Consider the following 17,708-nt stretch of genomic DNA (forward strand, 5'->3'; position numbering starts at 1 on the left):
GGAAAGGTGGGCAGGGGGATGCACTAAGTAGGTGATAGGTGTTAAGGAGGGCATTTGTTGTGATGAACACTGGGTGTTGTATATAAGTGTTTAATCACTAAATTTATATACCTGAAACTAATACTGCCCTGTATGTTAACTAATTGGAATTTAAGTAAAAACTTGCGAATAAAAGGAAAGCAGAATCCAACAATATTCATCTACAAGAATTTTACTTCAAGGAGTAGAGGGGAGCTTCCTCAACCTGATAAAGAACATAGACAAAAACCTACAGCTAACATCATTACTTGATGGTAAAAGACTGAATGTTGAGGAATAGTCAATAATGTCTGTTGTTTCCACTCTCATTCAACAAAATACCTGAATTTCTAGCCACTGTAATAAGAAAAAGAAATAGAAGAATATATATTGGAAAGGAATACTAAAATGATCCCTTTTTGCCCTTAGCAAGATTGTCTACATAGAAAATGCCAAAAAAATCTAAAAACTTTTTAACTAAAAATAATTAAGCAAATAACCTCCTAGAACAATAAGTGAGTTTTTTTTTGTTTTTTTTTTGTTTTTTTAAATTTTTTTTTTTTTTTGCAACATTTTTTATTTATTTTTGGGACAGAGAGAGACAGAGCATGAACGGGGGAGGGGCAGAGAGAGGGAGACACAGAATCGGAAACAGGCTCCAGGCTCCGAGCCATCAGCCCAGAGCCTGACGCGGGGCTCGAACTCACGGACCGCGAGATCGTGACCTGGCTGAAGTCGGACGCTTAACCGACTGCGCCACCCAGGCGCCCCAATAAGTGAGTTTTTTAATGTTGCAGGATACAAGATCAAAACACAAAATAAATTGCACTTTTATATATTAACAATGAACATATGGAGACTAAAATTTAAACACAATGCCATTTAAAATTTCTCCAAGGAAAAATGAAATAGTTAGGTACAAATCTAATAATGCATGCATAGGCTATGTATGCTGAAACATAAAAATGTTGAAATACAGGTGCCTTGGTGGCTCAGTCGATTAAGTGGCCAACTTGGTTCAGGTCATGATCTGGCAGTTCGTGAATTCAAGCCCTGAGTTTGGCTCTGTGCTGACAACTCAGAACCTGGGCCCTGCTTCAGATTCTATCTCTCTCTGTCTCTGACCTTTCCCTGCTCATGTTCTTTATCTCTCTGTCTCTCAAAACATGAATAAATGTTAATTTATTTTAAAACATTGAAATAAATTTAAAAATACCTGAATAAATGCATACACATACCATGTTCATGTATTTGACACTTCAGCATAGGAAACTTATAAATTCTCCACAAATTAATATATAAGTTTAATGATATTCCTACCAAAATCCAAACAAGGTCTTACATCTAGAATATATAAAGAACTCACAAAAGTAAACAATAAAAAATTAAAAACTGATTAGAAAAACCTGCAAAAGACATGAAAGACATTTCATCAAAAAAGAGGCACCAATGGCAATTACTATATGACTCAGAAATTGTACTCTTAGGCAAAGAATGAAATGCATGTTCATACAAAAACTGATTCCTAAATGTCCATAGCTCCATTTAACTCTTATCACCCGTTACCTTTTGGTCCAGTGGCTTCTGCCACCATTAAGCTGGACTCAGCTGTGGTTCTCTGTGTTTGCCTATCCCTCCAGCCTTTAGGTGACAGTTGCCCAGTGACTTCAAATTTCTGATTAATCTGAAAAAAAGTTACTGATTATCAGTTTGTTCAGCCATTTTTTAATGTGAGAATGACAGTGATGTCTTCGAATATCTTTATATGTCAGAGCTTAGAATATAAGTCAAGAAACTACCTGTTTTTCAACCAGCAAGTCATTCTTGAAAATTCTCCTCAAATGTCAACTATTCCCTGAAAAATTTACTTCCCATTTTTTCATGACTTACCTCAAACTCTTCTTTAGTATTTTAGCCCTACTTTTGTTAAGCTGTCACTTTTATCTGTAACCTTTAAATGGCTTTGTGGGATTTACCTATTTTAAAGTCCTTGATTTTGGAAAATAGAGGTCTTTCATCTTTGTATTTACAGTGCCCAGCACCATATCCAGCACATAAAACATGATATAAAACATGATTTTCTTGTGTAAGGATAATGGATATTACGAAGACTATAATGCCTAACCTTAAGATGTCACATGTTTTAGTAGGAGTACCAGAAAAACTCATAGTAATTTTATATGCAATGTGCGAAGTACAATAATTGCTGAGTGCATGGGTGCTATGAGGATCAGCAAGAAGAGAAATTACATGTTTTTCAGAGGAAAGGAGACCTCTTGTAAAAGAAAGAGTTGTTGTGAGCCAAGCAAAGCAAGAGATGGTCATAGGTGAATCAGATAGGGCATCTTGAGGAAGAGTGTGAAAGTGAGTGATAGCATGGGTTGGGTACAGATGTGCTGATCCATGTGCTGGCTGAAGCTGAGCAGAATTCTTGACATCATCACATTTCTTGATGAAGTGGAGGACCACATCATTTGCTCTGAGTGAGAAGGTTGAACAAAGTGGGAGAACCATGAAGTCTGAAGTATATTTAAAAAAAAAAGAGTAAGAATAAAACTTTTTTACACAGTGAAGGAAACCACCAACAAATAAAAAGGCAATCTACTGAATGGGACAAGATATTTGCAAATGATAGATCACCTAAGGGGCTAATATCCCAAATAAAGAATGTAACATAGCTCAATACCAAAAAAAAAAAAAATCTGATTTAAACATGGGAAGAGGACCTGAATAGACATTTTCCCAAAGAAGACATACAGATAGTTAACAGACACATGAAAAAATGTTCAACACCTCTAACCATCAGGGAAGTGCAAATCAGAACAACGAGATAATACCTTGCACCTGTCAGAATGGCTAGAATGAAAAAGGCAAGAAATAACAAGTATTTGTGAAGCTGCAGAGAAAAAGGATTGCTTGTGCACTGTTGATGGGAATGTAAACTGGTAAAGGCACTGTGGAAAATAGTATGGAAATGTCTCAAAAACTTAAAAAAATTACTAGGGGCGCCTGGGTGGCTCAGTCGGTTGAGCGTCCGACTTCGGCTCAGGTCATGATGTTGCAGTTCATGAGTTTGAGTCCTGCGTCGGGCTCTGTGCTGACAGCTCAGAGTCTGGAGTCTGCTTCCGATTCTGTGTCTCCCTCTCTCTCTGCCCCTCCCCCGCTCATGCTCTGTCTCTCTCTGTCTCAAAAATAAATAAAAACATTTTAAAAATGGCATTACTATATGATCTAGTAATTCCACTACTAGGCATCTATCTACCCAAAGAAAACAGAAATGCTAATTTGAAAAGATACAGGCATCCCTATGTTTACTGCAACATTATTTACAATAGCTAGGATATGGAAGCAACCTAAGGATCCAGTGATAGATGAATGGATAAAGAAGAGGTGGTATAGATATACAATGGAATATTATGCGGCCATAAAACAGATATTACTAGCTTGCCATTTGTGACAACATGAATGGACCTAGAGGGTATTAAGCTAAGTCAAATAAGTAAGACTGTGAAAGACAAATACTGTATGATTTCACTTATATGTGGAATCCAGAAAAACAAAACAAATAAATAAACAAACAAAAAGAAGAATAAGATCTATAAATGCAGAGAACAAACTGATGGTTGCCAGAGGCAAGGGAGTGGAGTGATTAGCAAAATGGGTGAAGGTATGTGGAGATGCAGGCTTCTAGTTATGGAATGAAGTAGTCACAGGAATAAAAGGTACAGCATAGGGAATATAGTCAGTGATATTGTAATAGTGTTGTGGCGGATAATAGCTATACTTGTGGTGAACGTAGCATAATATATATAGATGTTGAATCACTTGAAACTAATGTAATACTGTGTGTCAACTCTACTCATTTTTTTTTTTCAAAATTAGGATAATAAACTTTGACACAATAAGTAGGGGACAGTGGCTTAAAACAATGAGAGGCAACTTGAAAGGAACAGAGAAGAATTTCTTGCACAAGGCAACATGAGAGATGGTGTATAAGTGGGAAGAAGTTGTATATATGTGGGGCAATTATATGTGTGGGGCATACAGCACCCTACAGAAGAAACAGAGCCTTGAGTGGAATCATAATAAAGAGAATATTGATGAAATAGACAACCTGACAGGTTTCCACTACAATATTTACTTTTGGCATTGGTGTTCACTTATCCTACTCAGTGGCAGCTAGGGTAAGAAACAATGATGAATTTTGTGGCTGAATCTGCTTAACACTAAATACTTTTCATGTTAACTCCATTGAAACAATTCTGGCTTCTTAAGTAATCTTTTCAACAGCCTGCTGTTGGATCCTCCTGGTGTTTTTTCTCTTTTTATTCTGATACGTTCTAATCATGACCACCAGATGAATCACCCTAACCACTCCCTCGCAAAAAATTCATTCCTCTGATGAAAACTCAGAATGTTTCAACATTGCTTGATCTAGCTGCTGATGTTCTTGTTGCAGACAAGTTGAACTGACTCAAGCTACTTGATGCAAGATAGTATCATTCAAAAAATGTAAAGTGGTTCCTACACTAAAATAAGAGACAAAAGGACCAAGCTTAGAAAGGTTAGGAAATAAGTCCATTTTAATATCTATATAGAAACATATGAGGGTGTTTTTCTTGGAATTTTTCAAATCCATTAGCTTCACAGGGTTTGGGAATCTCAGCTTTCTAGGGAGAAAGTCTGGTTGGCTAAATTTAGATCCCCTTGGACTTGGGAACAAGGTGTTTTTATTTACATTGCAGCAAAATTGTATCCAAAGAAAAATCAGAGTTTGTTACAAGAAGATGGGGAACTGGACACTGAGTAGGAGTAAACAGAAGCTAAACAAGTCCAAAACAATAAAAAACTCAGGGGTGCTTTGAACATAGCCCAAAAATTTTAGCCTAACAGGCAAATTCTTTGTTGTTTTTTTCTGGTTTCTGTATACTCTTTTGGTGTCCTAAAAAGTTTCCAACATTTTGTATAAACAAGTCAGAAAATGCGTAACAAAAAATGGTCCATTAATTTAATTAATCACTTTCCTTTTTTTTAATTTTTACATCTTTGGTCTCCTATCTTGGGTAAAATGAAACATAGTGTTGCTGCAGTTTGACTTCCCTGGGTAATAGTATCCAGATGCTCTCTCTATAGCTTAAGGCTCTCATGAGAGCCTCAGGTGAACATGCACATCTTTCCCAGATGATTGAGACTTGGAAAAACCAACCTGGGTTTTGAAGGAAAACAAAGAAAAGAAAGAGGTTTGCCAACTCTTCCTGAATTTATTAATTTTATGTAGATGTGGATAATTGATCATTAAACTGGAGTGCCCATCTGCCAAGCTTCAGGCTAAGGGTTGGAGCTGTAGTGGCCAAATAAAAATTTCAGAATCCTGCCCCTCATAGAGCTTACAAGTTAGTGAGATTGACAAAATACTAAGCAAATAAACAGCAAATATATTGTACAGTTAATAATTATCCTAAACCATAGGAAAGCAAACCAAAAATACTCAACAGCGGACTATTAAGTTTACATAAGGTAAGATCAACTGTTTAGATTATTTTCAGCATTTGGACAGATCCCTATACAAACACATTTATTGATGTTGTGATAAATTTGGCAATGTTTCTTATTCCAAATATTTTTCAAAGAACTAAAGCTACAAAGGCAATTAAGATATAGCCCTTCCTTCATTGAGTTTATGGTCTAATGAGGGAGAGCCACAGAAAAACTAACCATAATAATATATCGTGTTTCACTATATATATATATATATATATATATATATATATATATATATATGTATATATGTATATATACACATTGTATAGTTATTAAAATGCATAAATTAATGCCTCTATTAATTATTCTTTACCTTGGCATGAAGTATATCTATTACAAACTATTAGTTGCAATAATTATGCAAATGACAGAAATAGATTATAACATGAAACAATGAAAGGAATCTTGAATTTGTAGTTTAATGAGGATATTAAATTGTCAAGAATTCTACCTCTGTGTGATTTAAAGTTAATATAAATTATTGACATTTCAAGTGTTAGGTACATCAGTACTGATTAAACATAGATTAAGCAATTATCTGTCCTATTGCCATAGGCATTCTAATTTCATATCTTAAATGATATTTCTCTATGGAAAGTAGAGAGGCAGTATAGCAGAGCTGTTGAGAATATGAGGTCTAAAGTTAGCTTATGAAGATCCAATGCCTTTGCTATTCATCAGAGGTTTTGGTCCTTGAATAAATTAATTAACTGCTCTGTACTTCTGTTTCTTCATCTGAAGATTGGAAGTAACAACAGTATCTGCCTCATAAGATATTGTGACAAGTAAATAAGGTATCATTGTTTAGTAGACGCTCTCAGATTAGTGGCTAACATAAAAATATTTGCTTTTCCTGAGAGTGAACATATTTTTGGTGGACAAAAAAAGGAAACATAAAGTTATTCTGAAGGTGTATGTTCTTCCAAGTTTTGGTTGTTGTATTTTTGGAATAAATCTTTCCAAGAAAAAAAAAGTATGCTACAGGCTTTAGTTTTTCTTCATTTTAAAGAATATATATTTTGTTTGCCTAAATTTTCGTGATATCACAGATTCCCCAGATTATCACAATGGGTGGCAATTTTTGCCTAACAGTTTTGACGTCAGTTCCTATTGACGTAAAAGTGCTAATGTGCCAGGGTTTCATGGAGCTATTAAACCTCAAAGTCATTTTTAGATAAATCATCCAGGGCAAATATGGTCTCTGAATTCAGGTCATGCCAACTGAGAAAAAAAGTGACTGATTTTTGAAAATATATTTAGTCATTGTCTGTTTTAATTATACAACTTATTTTTAATTTGCAAGCTGACATGTAATGAAGTCCATTTGCAAAATAAAATTTTCATACTGTCTAAGAAAACTTAGTTTTAAACATTGGGCAGGGTATAGTTATAACTATTTAGAAAGTCTCCAATGAAAATTATTTTTCTTTCTATTTCTACAAATTATTAAAGTTCCTCTGCGTAATATTCTAAGAAGACCTACAAAGATGAATCTTAATAATGTAATACATACATGATATTTGCATAGATAAGAATGATGAGGGCACCTGGGTGGCTCAGTTGGTCAGACAGCTCAGGTCATGAACCCTCAGTTTGTGGGTTCAAGTCGCATGTTGGGCTCTGCGCTGACAGTGCAGAGCCTACGTGGGATTCTGTCTCCTTCTTTGTCTGTGCCTCCCCAGCTTGCTCTCTGTGTCCTTCTCAAAACAATAATAATAATAATAAAGAATCATGAGACTATGAAAATATATAAAAAGGTTTAGAAAAAGGCAACATTAAGCAAAACACATCCTCTTTCAGGAGACCTTTCTTCATGCTGAGTTCCTTGAGAATCTGACTTTGAAAATATGGTTACAATAAGAAGACAAGGAATTATTCACTGTAGAGTGAATGAACTGGTTTTAATAGACATACTTGTTTGGGGACGGTACAAAGTTTCATGTAGGATCACACTTTTCCTCCTTCGTACTCTTCATGCTGGATGTAGGATAATCAGTAACAAGCCACCACAAAAAAAAAAAAATATATATATATATATATATATATATATATATATATATATATGAGTTAAATTTTTAAGAAGTATTTACTGAGGCTTAGAAAAAGCTTCTCTACTTCACAAACTTACTTTATTATTTTAATATTTATATTGATCTCTTAGCCCATACAGATGGAAAAGGTTAACTGAAGAAATGCATCGTCAGTTTTTCAAACTAACTTTAAGGACAAAAACCACACAGATTGCTGATTTCACAGCAGTGAATATAAAGATAATTAATCTTCCTATTAAATTTCCACAATCTTCTAGCACTTGCCTTTCCAATAAAATGGTTTGTTAAATCCACCCCAAACTAATCTCTGTGCATATGCTTTTTTAATGCATAGTGCAGGTAGCTATGATTCCTGTTACAAATTTTAATAAAGACTCTTTATTTCAGAGTACTTGCCATCCTAGAAGTTATACAACTCTATGTTTCAGTTTAATAAAAATTTACTTTAATATTAAATCACATAAGATGTACTAGAAAGCCATTCAGCAACGCCCCGCCCCCCCGCAAATAAACAAAGAAAATCCCTACCCTTTATCTTAAGGTAGTCTTGTCTAATATGTAGAGAAGATGAAGCTTATTTAACCAGTTAAATAGCTTAAAGCAAAAATAACTATTTGCTTGAAATTTATAATCTGTTCTAAATATTTAGCTATTAAGTGAAAATTAATTCTTCTCTTTTAAGAGACATTTAAAATGATTTTTGTTACAACTCCATATCAGTGCAATTGAAAATCTTTGAATGCCTTCTCTTTGTGAAAAAAAAAAAAAGAAAGAGAAAAAGAAAACAAAATCTAAATTGACCTGTAAGTCCATTGAAGAGACAAACAAATAAATGACCTCCAAAGTGTTAGGAAGAGTGATGGGATGTCATTCTAGGGTCAGAAAAATCTCAGAAGAAGAATTAATTAAATCTACCTATCTAGTTTCTTTGAAAAAGAATTAGAAAAGGTCACAACAGAATATATATGTTGTGTCTTAAAAAAAAACGAAAAAACATTGGTCTAAATAGTAGTGAGGTCATACTATATAAGTTATGGCCATTATTACGAATTCGTCCTGAAATTCACATTGTGGATGATCATTGCTAAATTAATTATGCTGTAATCCACATCCAACATGGAGACAGCAAATAAATGGCTGTGCTGTATCAGAGTCTGCTAATTTCCCACATAAAACTTCAACTTCAAAACTATAATTTCTCTGTCACAGACTCTGTATTTCGTGCCTTAAACCATGTTTTGCTGCATTTTCTGTAGTTCCTTAAGTAGGTATATAGCTGTGGACTTCACATGTTGTAGATTGAACAAATGTAATTCAGTAATTTATGTGATTAATCACTGTTCAGTCAGACCTCTTTACAACACAAGTTACCTTCTTTGAAGTAGAGGGAAAATACTCTGATTGTAAAAATTGTCTCTTACTGTCAGCACTATGCTTGCTGCCCCTAAGGGAAATCATGCAGATTCTGCCATCATCATTCAGTTTAAAAAATTAAATAACTGGAAAGTCAAGTACTTAAACATTAACCCCAGAAAGTATCACAATAATGAAGGGAAGACGTAATAGTCCTTTTGTATGTATGTGTGCACATGTGTGTGCATGTGTGGATGGGAGCTTTGCCAGGCAGTGGGTTGTGTATTTTACATGTGCCGAATTCTTTGATTTTCTCAACTATTCGCTGGGGTGGATGCTATTATAGACATTTTGAGATATGGACAATTGCATTGCCTTCTTTCTCTGGCATGCTTTAAGGATAAAACCAGGTTGTCAACATTTCTCCAGAGGGAGCTTATGCACATGACTGGTGCCCCAGCTTTGATGGCTGCCGCCAAACAATGGGACACCAGATCACCTGGCTCTGATAGCCAACAGGGCTTGCTTTCATGATTCCAACAGGACTATAGTAAAGAAGTAGTTACATTTTCAAAAAATTGTATTAATTACAGCTTTATTGAGGTATACTTGACATGTAAAATGTTGAGATATTTTAAGTATACGTTATGGTGATGGGACATATTGTACATTGTGAAAGGATGCCCCCCTCTAGTGAATTAACACATCTATCACCCCATTTATTTATTTCTTGAAAACATTTAAGCTCCACTCTCAGCAAATTTCAATGATAGAATATAATATTACCAACTGTAGTCATCATGTTTTACATACAATCTTCAGACCTTATTCATGTTACAGCTGAAAGTTTGTACTCTTTTATTTATTTATTTATTTATTTTAATTTTTTTTTTAAACATTTATTTATTTTTGAGACAGAGAGAGACAGAGCATGAACGGGGGAGGGGCAGAGAGAGAGGGAGACACAGAATCGGAAGCAGGCTCCAGGCTCTGAGCCATCAGCCCAGAGCCCGACGCGGGGCTCGAACTCACAGACCGCGAGATCGTGACCTGAGTCCAAGTCGGACGCTCAACCGACTGAGCCACCCAGGCGCCCCAAGTCTGTACTCTTTTATCAACATTTATCAACATTTATCAACATTTCCCTATTTCCCCCACTTTGGCCCCTGTGATTCACTTTTCTGCTCTGTATTTTATGGGTTTTTGTTTTTTGTTTTGTTTTGTGTTTTAGGTTTCACATATAAGTGATACTATGCAATAATTGGCTTTCTCTGGCGTGTTTCACTTAATATATGTTTATATCATATATTCTTTATCCATTCACCCATTGACAGACACTTAGATTGTTTCCCTTTCTTAGCTATTGGGAATGATGCTGCAAAGAACATGAGAATGCAGGTATCTCTTCAAGATTCTTATTCCATTTCCTCTGGATGTATATGTAGAAGTGGGACTATTGGACCAGACAGTAGTTCTATTTTCAGTTTCTTGAGGAACCGCCATACTGGTTTCTATAGTGGCTGTACCAATAGTATATAAGGGTTCTCTTTTCGCCACATCCTCACCAACATTTATCTCTTGTATTTTTGATAATAAACACACTAACAAATGAAAGGTTACACACACCTACACACACACACACACACACACACACACATATATATATATATATATATATATATATATATATATATGCTCATATATATAGTGGAATAATAGCCTTAAAAGAGAAGTAAATTCTACCATTTGCCATTTGCAACAATATGGATAAAACTGGACTACGTTATGCTAAATGAAATAAACCAGACAGAGAAAAAATACTGCATGGTTTCATTTACATGTAGAATAAATAATTTTTGAACTTATACTAGTGGATCAGAATGGTTGTCGCCATGAGCTAGGGTGTGGGGAAATAGGAAGAGGTGGGTGAAATAATATGAACTTTGAGTTATAAGATGAATAGGGAAGATCTAGTGATTAACAGTGAATATACTTGATAATACCATTTTCTATCATTGAAATTTACTGAGAGAGCAGAACTTAAGTGTTCTAGCAAAAAAAAAATCAAATATGTGAAGTGATGGATATACATAAAATTAACTTTATATGGGAATCTTTGCACATAGTATATGCTCATCAAATCATCGCATTGTACATTTTGATTATATTCTATTTTTAGTTGTCAATTATACCCTAATAACACTGAAAAAAAATATCCTTATTTTATAAATGTGAAACTAAAGTCTGGAAAGAGTTTTCCCAAGATCATAGCTAGCTATTGACACACCAAATCATAGCTAGCTATTGACCTTTTTGTGTGGGCCAAAGCTTGCATATCTAACCCTGCTATTCCTAGACAGATGGTCTAGTGGAGACTGGTAAATGACCTCAGCAATAAGCCATGGTGTTTTTGTCCATCCTTTAAATGTGAGAACTGGACTACATTAGGTCTAGCATCCTATTCAAACCCAATATTTTAAGATTTTTATTCATAATAAAATTTTTCATAAAAATTTTTTTCATAAAATTTCATATGAAAAATTTTTTTCATAATTTTTATTCATAAAAAATTTTTCTGGGCCTTTCACAATTTCTTAGCCTGCATCTACTTATTCATGGTTTGAAAGCCAGTGGAAAAGTTCCCATGTTACAATGTACTCAGTTTAAGAAGTAGCTGTGCTCTTATCATTTAAATCAAAGTTGGTGAAGATTTTAATCACATTTCATATAAATTAAGCTATTTATTTTTTTTCTGAAACATAACAGTTAAATAAAAAATGTTCAAATTATAAAGTAAGAATATGTTTTTTTTGTGGGACCATATGTCCTTTAGAAGCAGATGCTATGGGTGATAGACTGTTTCTCTTTCCAATGCTTTGTATGTAATAAATGTTCAATAATTATTTGTTGAATAAAGTATCATGAGAAGGTGTTTTTAAGCCCCAGTTCACATAAAAGGCTTGATAAGTATGGATTTATATTTACTTTAAGTAATCTATGCTACATTGCTAATTAAGTCCCATCTTTCATAAATTGGTTTTAAGAATTATGTTGCTAAAATTCATAAAAGGTCAGTAAAGGTTACCTTGCTTATAATCCTTATTACAGGACTAAAATTTTAAGAACACATATACATAGCTGTGTAACAACTTATTTATTTTTTCTTTCTCCTCTTCCTCCTCCTCCTTCCCTTCATCTTCTTTTGCATAAGCTTGTACTTCTTATAGATTTTTTTCTAAGTTTTTATTTAAATTCCAGTTAGTTAACATATAATGTAATATTAGTTTCAGGTGTAGAATTTAGAGATTCAACACTTCCATGCCACACCTAATGCTAATCATAAAAAGTGCCCTCCTTAATCCCCATCACCTATTCAACCCATCTGCCCACCCACCTCTCCTTTGTTAACCATCAATTTGTTCTCTAGACTTTAGAGCCTGTTTCTTAGCTATCCTCTCTTCCCACCCCCTGCCCATGTTCATTTGTTTTGTTTCTTAAATTCCACATAGGAGTGAAATCATATGGTATTTGTTTTTCTCTGACTGACTTATTTCACTAGCATATATATATATTATTATGGTATTTTATATAGATAGATAGATAGATAGATAGATCTGGAGTACATTATTGCTAAATGAAATAAGCCAGACAGAGAAAAACAAATACTGTATAGCTTCACTTACATGTGGAATAAAAAAAAAATTGAACTTATAATGGAGAACCAGAATGGCTGTCGCCATGGACTAAGGAGTATGTGCGTGTGGGGGTGTGTGTGCACACGCATATATGTGTGAACATTTGGGCTCTTTCCATAATTTGGCTATTGTTGATAATGCTGCTATAATCATCAGGGTACATGTATCCCTTTGAATTAGTAGTTGTGTATCGTTTCCATAAATACCTGTAGTGCAGTTGCTGGGTGATAGGATAGTCCTATTTTTAGCTTTTTAAGGAATTTCCCTACTGTTTTCCCGAGTGGCTGCACCAGGTGCATTCCTACTACCAGTGTAAGAGGTTTCCAGTTTGTACACATCCTTGCCAATACCTATTGTTTCCTGTGAACAACCTATTTTCTCAAACATCTAGCCAAGTACCCACTGAACTAGCTACAGATTTGGAAGTAAAAGTGGGAGAAACCACGCATTTCTTAGGGATGAATAGGTCTTGATGTTACCGGTTTGCAAAATTCTTAGAAAATGAGATTTTAGGGAATTAATGTTGATTGAATTCATATAGTAGAAAACCATTTTGGGAAAGTATTAGGGGCATTTATTATGAAGTTCTGTAAAGTCTATGAGATACTTTTTAGCAGTAAAGACTGGAAGAATTTAAACATCCTTATTCCAAGTTCACCTATCTTCCCAATATCTTGCATCCAGAAATTAATTTATTTATTCATTCACTCATTTGTTAGAAAACTACTTACTGTACACATAGTACATTCTAAGCACATTGCTTGATGCTAGAGGCATAGGAAGGAACCAAACAGCCACGGCTTCTGCCACTGCAAAGCTTGCCATCTTTGGGCTTTTCTACAGCAAACACATATTTAGTTTGGGAATTACAGAATCTAGTTTGGGAATGCATGTTTTTTTTTTTTTTATTGTCTATTTATTTTTGAGAGACACAGAGAGAGCTTGGGTACATGTGCACAAGTGGGGGAGGGGCAGAGAGAGAGGGAGACACAGAATTCAAAGTGGGCTCCAGGCTCTGAGCTACCAGTTCAGAGCCAGTCATGGGGCTAGAACCCCTGAACCATGAGATCATGACCTGAGCCTAAGTCAGACACTCAACCAACTGAGACACCCAGGTACACCAGGCATACATGTTTTGATAATAAAGAGGTTTAGTTGGCAATTAAGATATTATTTATTTCTATAAACCCATAAATTGTTGGGTTTGTTGATTGATGGAAATTTATAGAACAAGTTTATTTCTCTGCCACTGTGTTTCTGAGATTCATTAATTACACAATGATTCTTATGAATTTCTAAAATCCACTGATGGATCTATGGATAAATTTGATCTTCTATATCAAATATATTTCTAAGTAGGGTGGACAACCTTTGCCTACCTCCTTACATTACATTAAATATAGGTTTGAATGTGAAGCTACTCTGGATTATTTTTTAAGATTTTTTTTAATGTTTATTTTTGAGAGAGAGAGAGAGAGAGAGAGAGAGAGAGAGAGAGAGCAGGAGAGGGGCATAGAGAGAGGGAGACAGAAAATATGAAGTGGTATCCAGGCTCTCAGCTGTCAGCACAGAGCCCAAAGTCGGGCTTGAACCCACAAGCTGCGAGATCATGACCTGAGCCAAAGTCGGACACTTAACCGACTGAGCCATCCAGGCGCCCTGGATTTTTAATAATGGTAACATATAAACAGAAATTGAAGAGGCAAAATTATGTGACTATTTGACCTTAAGTTTTATTAGGATTTTAACATTTAAATAATTCTATATACTCTTTGAATTTAGTACATTGTATGACTTTTAAAACAAAATATTAATCTATGTATTTTCTATAATAATTGTCATAAGGTTGGTTTTGGTAAATTGATAATTATTGGACAATTGATAAATGCTTTGCACATGAACTGGTCTTTTTTTCGCTGAAAGCAGTGATTTTCTAATATAAACAGATCAGGAAAAGATGTATTACTTAATCCTTTTTGGGTTCTTTTCCTCCTTTTGGATCTTCTGTTGTATTTCTGTTACGCTTCCTTCTTTTTGTATTAACATCCTCCAAATTAACCCTGATTACATAAGCCCTGGCAAGTGAGAAACTGTATGGCAAATATGAAAATTGCTCAGAGCAGAGCAGAAATAATTAATGGTGTGCATTACAAATAAAATTAAAAAGGAATTAAGTTTATTTTTAGCTTAGACAACTAAATGCTGAGAGTGGCTTAATACCACCACCAATTGGGGTGCCTGAGTGGCTCAGTTAGTTAACTGTCCAACTCTCTTGATTTCAACCCCGATGATGATCTCATGGTTCCTGAGATCAAGCCCTGCACAGGGGTTTGTGCTGACAGCACAGAGCCTCCTTTGGATTCTGTGTCTGTCTCTCTGTCTCCCTTTCCCCCTCCCCTACTCATTCTCTCTCTCTCTCTCTCTCTCTCTCTCTCTCAAAATAAATAAATAAATAAATAAATACAATATTATCAATTAAGTGGTGTGCACGGGTGTGTGTGTGTGTGTGTGCGTGCATGCATGTGTGTCTATTTAGGAGGGGTTATTCATTGTTACGCAGACTCTTACAGAGCAAGAACATGAAGACAAACTTGCTAGAGCAAATTAAGTTAGTTATTAAGAAGTATTCTTGTCTTTGGGGGTTTTGAGAACTTCCTTAACTTCTTAGTTCAGCTCAGCTTCACCTTATGTGAGAATAAGCTGGAGATAAATCAGGACAGAGAATGAGAAACCAATAAGGAGGGAAGGGGGAGTCCACAAACAGCAGTCACTGGTAGGTTTTCATCAGAATTTCTAGCTGACAGAAATAGTAATGCATTGAAATCAAGTGGATACTATGTACAGAAGACAGAGCCACCAAGGGATGTGTGTATATCAAGGTAGCCTGCACTTAAGCTTGTAAACACGCTCCTTAATTGATTTTGCCCACATTTTATAAGATAGAGATGATTTGTACACAGGCTTACATTTGTATTACTCCAACACATTATTTTACACACGTGACTCAAAATTATCCTTTTACCTGTGACCTGACCGATTACATACACAGTTTCCCTTCTAATATTCACCTGCTTTTCCCCTTGCCTTCCTAGTTTGTCGTCATCCATCCTCCAGTCACCTGCTCCCAGGCTGGAATGCAGAAATAGAGTGTGCAGCTGTTAGAATTGCTAGAAGTGGGTTAGCAAGTGGTTGATGAACAATGACCCATCAAGGACTGTAGTTAGCAGAAGGGTGATGGGGAGACAGGTATCAAGTTTCCTGTTGAAGGGGAAATGTATCCTGAATGGTAGTAATTGCGGTGAATCAAGCCTAATGTCTCAGCCGCAGCCACTCATACCTGCACAGTCTCCACCCTCCTCTTATAACTGGTCCAGCAGTTAAATAGCTGTAAAGCACTGTCTCTTTCTGTCTCATTCTCCCTGAGCTCCAACAGCAATAGTAGCAACAGCAGCTGTGGAAGCGGCAGCTAGAGATAGGCAGGGCTGTTGCTTGCTGCCGCGCAGATTGCCTCCTCCTTACCACACACACGCGCGCGCACACACACACAGACACACACGCACTGCACGGATTCCCAACATCACCGCGTCTTGATAGAAATGAAGGACTCAGAGAGATGAAACAAGAGCATGAGTCATGGACAACAGGTATTTCAAGCTCTGACAAATCCCGTTTCCCTCGCATGCCCCTTGGTATGGCTACCAAAATAACCGTTGGCGATGCCGGGCTTAACCGGGAGCCTGGAGGTGGCCGCGCATGGGAGGGGAAGCGGGAGTGCGAGGTGGGGAAGCGGGATGTCAAAGATGACTTTCAGGCTCCGGAAAGCCACATCGTTCAGCCTCCGCTGTTGGGAGTTGCAAATCGTCAGGGACCGGTGGGCTGCAGGCCGCCTGTGTGTTGTGGACTGGAAGTCGATGTCCATCTCTCCGACACTAGTTAGAATGGGCCGCGCGTTGTGCAAGGGGGTGGAAGTGGAGGGGAGGAGAGGCTGCGAGCGGAGTTCTTGAAGCTCCACTCCTCTGGGGGAAGCCGAGCCGAGAGGCAGCCTTCTTCCCGAGCGGAGAGCGTGCGAGCTGGAAGCGATCCCGAGGGCTGGCCGGTCCAGGCGCAGGTCCTCTCCGGAAAAGCGGTTGCCCTCGCTTGGGAGATGCGCCCAGCCTTCGCCTGCATCACACTGCAGTAAGTTAAACTCGACACGGTTGGCAGTTTGAGTGGCTTCTGGGTTTGTGCTGCGGGGGGAAGGGAAGCTGAGAAGAAATGGCGAGGAAAGTTAGAAAAGCATAGCTCTGATTCTCCTTGAGATGTTAAACCCGTTGGTCTCTACGACTCCCGTCCTAGTTACGCTATGGTTGGTGTACTTTCTCGGCTATTTGCTGAAGGCTGTGGCTTTTTGGCGAGGTATGCATAAAGCGCTCAGTCCTTTGGGATTTTAGGCAACAAAACTGGTAAATGCGTCCTACATTTCGTTACCAGCGCGTGCTCCCGAAAGTTACCAATGGATGGCAGTTTGCCTTTGCAGAAGAAAATTCGTGAAGAGGCCAACTTGCACTTACAAATGCTCAGCTAATTGCTACAAATTTATTCCAGGCTCCTTCCTAATCTGCAAAATAAAGAAGCAATCCAGCAAACAAAATGAAGGGAAGGTCTTTGATTTACTTGGTTGAGTTAAAATGTGAAGTAGGGCTCTAGATAACTGCCAGGCAACAACAGCCTAGGGGACTCTGATGATACGATAAATATGCAAATACTCTTTAGTGGATGGAAGTGCTGGATTCCCCCAGTTTCTTACTCCGGCAATCAGCACCTCCACTTGCTAAGCAGTCCCTTCCTTGTGATTTCAAAGTGGTGGTTTTTACACAGATGGCTTTATACTCAGAACCAAGCAGCATTGTGGTCCCTGGCAAAATAAAATGAAGGCAAAAAAACTTTTGCAAAAGTACTTCAACTGGTTGCTCAAATTACAGATAACAAACTCTTAAAAGGAGGTAAAAACAGGTCAGTGACACAGCCAGCCCATTGTAAAGCAAATGACCAAATAAATGTGAATTCAGGC

The 17,708-nt window shown here is 36.7% G+C and overlaps 1 protein-coding gene across 16 annotated transcripts in view; it reads left to right on the plus strand.

Moving 5' to 3' along the window:
• DGKB (diacylglycerol kinase beta) overlaps window positions 1–17,708 on the plus strand; it is a 790,801-nt gene that overhangs the window by 46,742 nt on the left and 726,351 nt on the right. For 4 of the 16 annotated variants that reach the window (XM_058724934.1, XM_058724936.1, XM_058724943.1 and 1 more), the window contains exon 1: window positions 15,958–16,302. The exons of 1 other annotated variant lie outside the window; for it this stretch is intronic. The gene's annotated coding sequence lies outside the window, so the exon portion shown is untranslated. Of the gene's footprint in view, window positions 1–15,955; window positions 16,303–16,458; window positions 16,835–17,708 lie in introns of those variants that run through there. 11 more of the 16 variants (XM_058724937.1, XM_058724940.1, XM_058724942.1 and 8 more) reach the window with 6 other exon arrangements.

The sequence above is a fragment of the Neofelis nebulosa genome, chromosome 4 (assembly GCF_028018385.1).
Source record: "Neofelis nebulosa isolate mNeoNeb1 chromosome 4, mNeoNeb1.pri, whole genome shotgun sequence".
Taxonomy (NCBI): domain Eukaryota; kingdom Metazoa; phylum Chordata; class Mammalia; order Carnivora; family Felidae; genus Neofelis; species Neofelis nebulosa.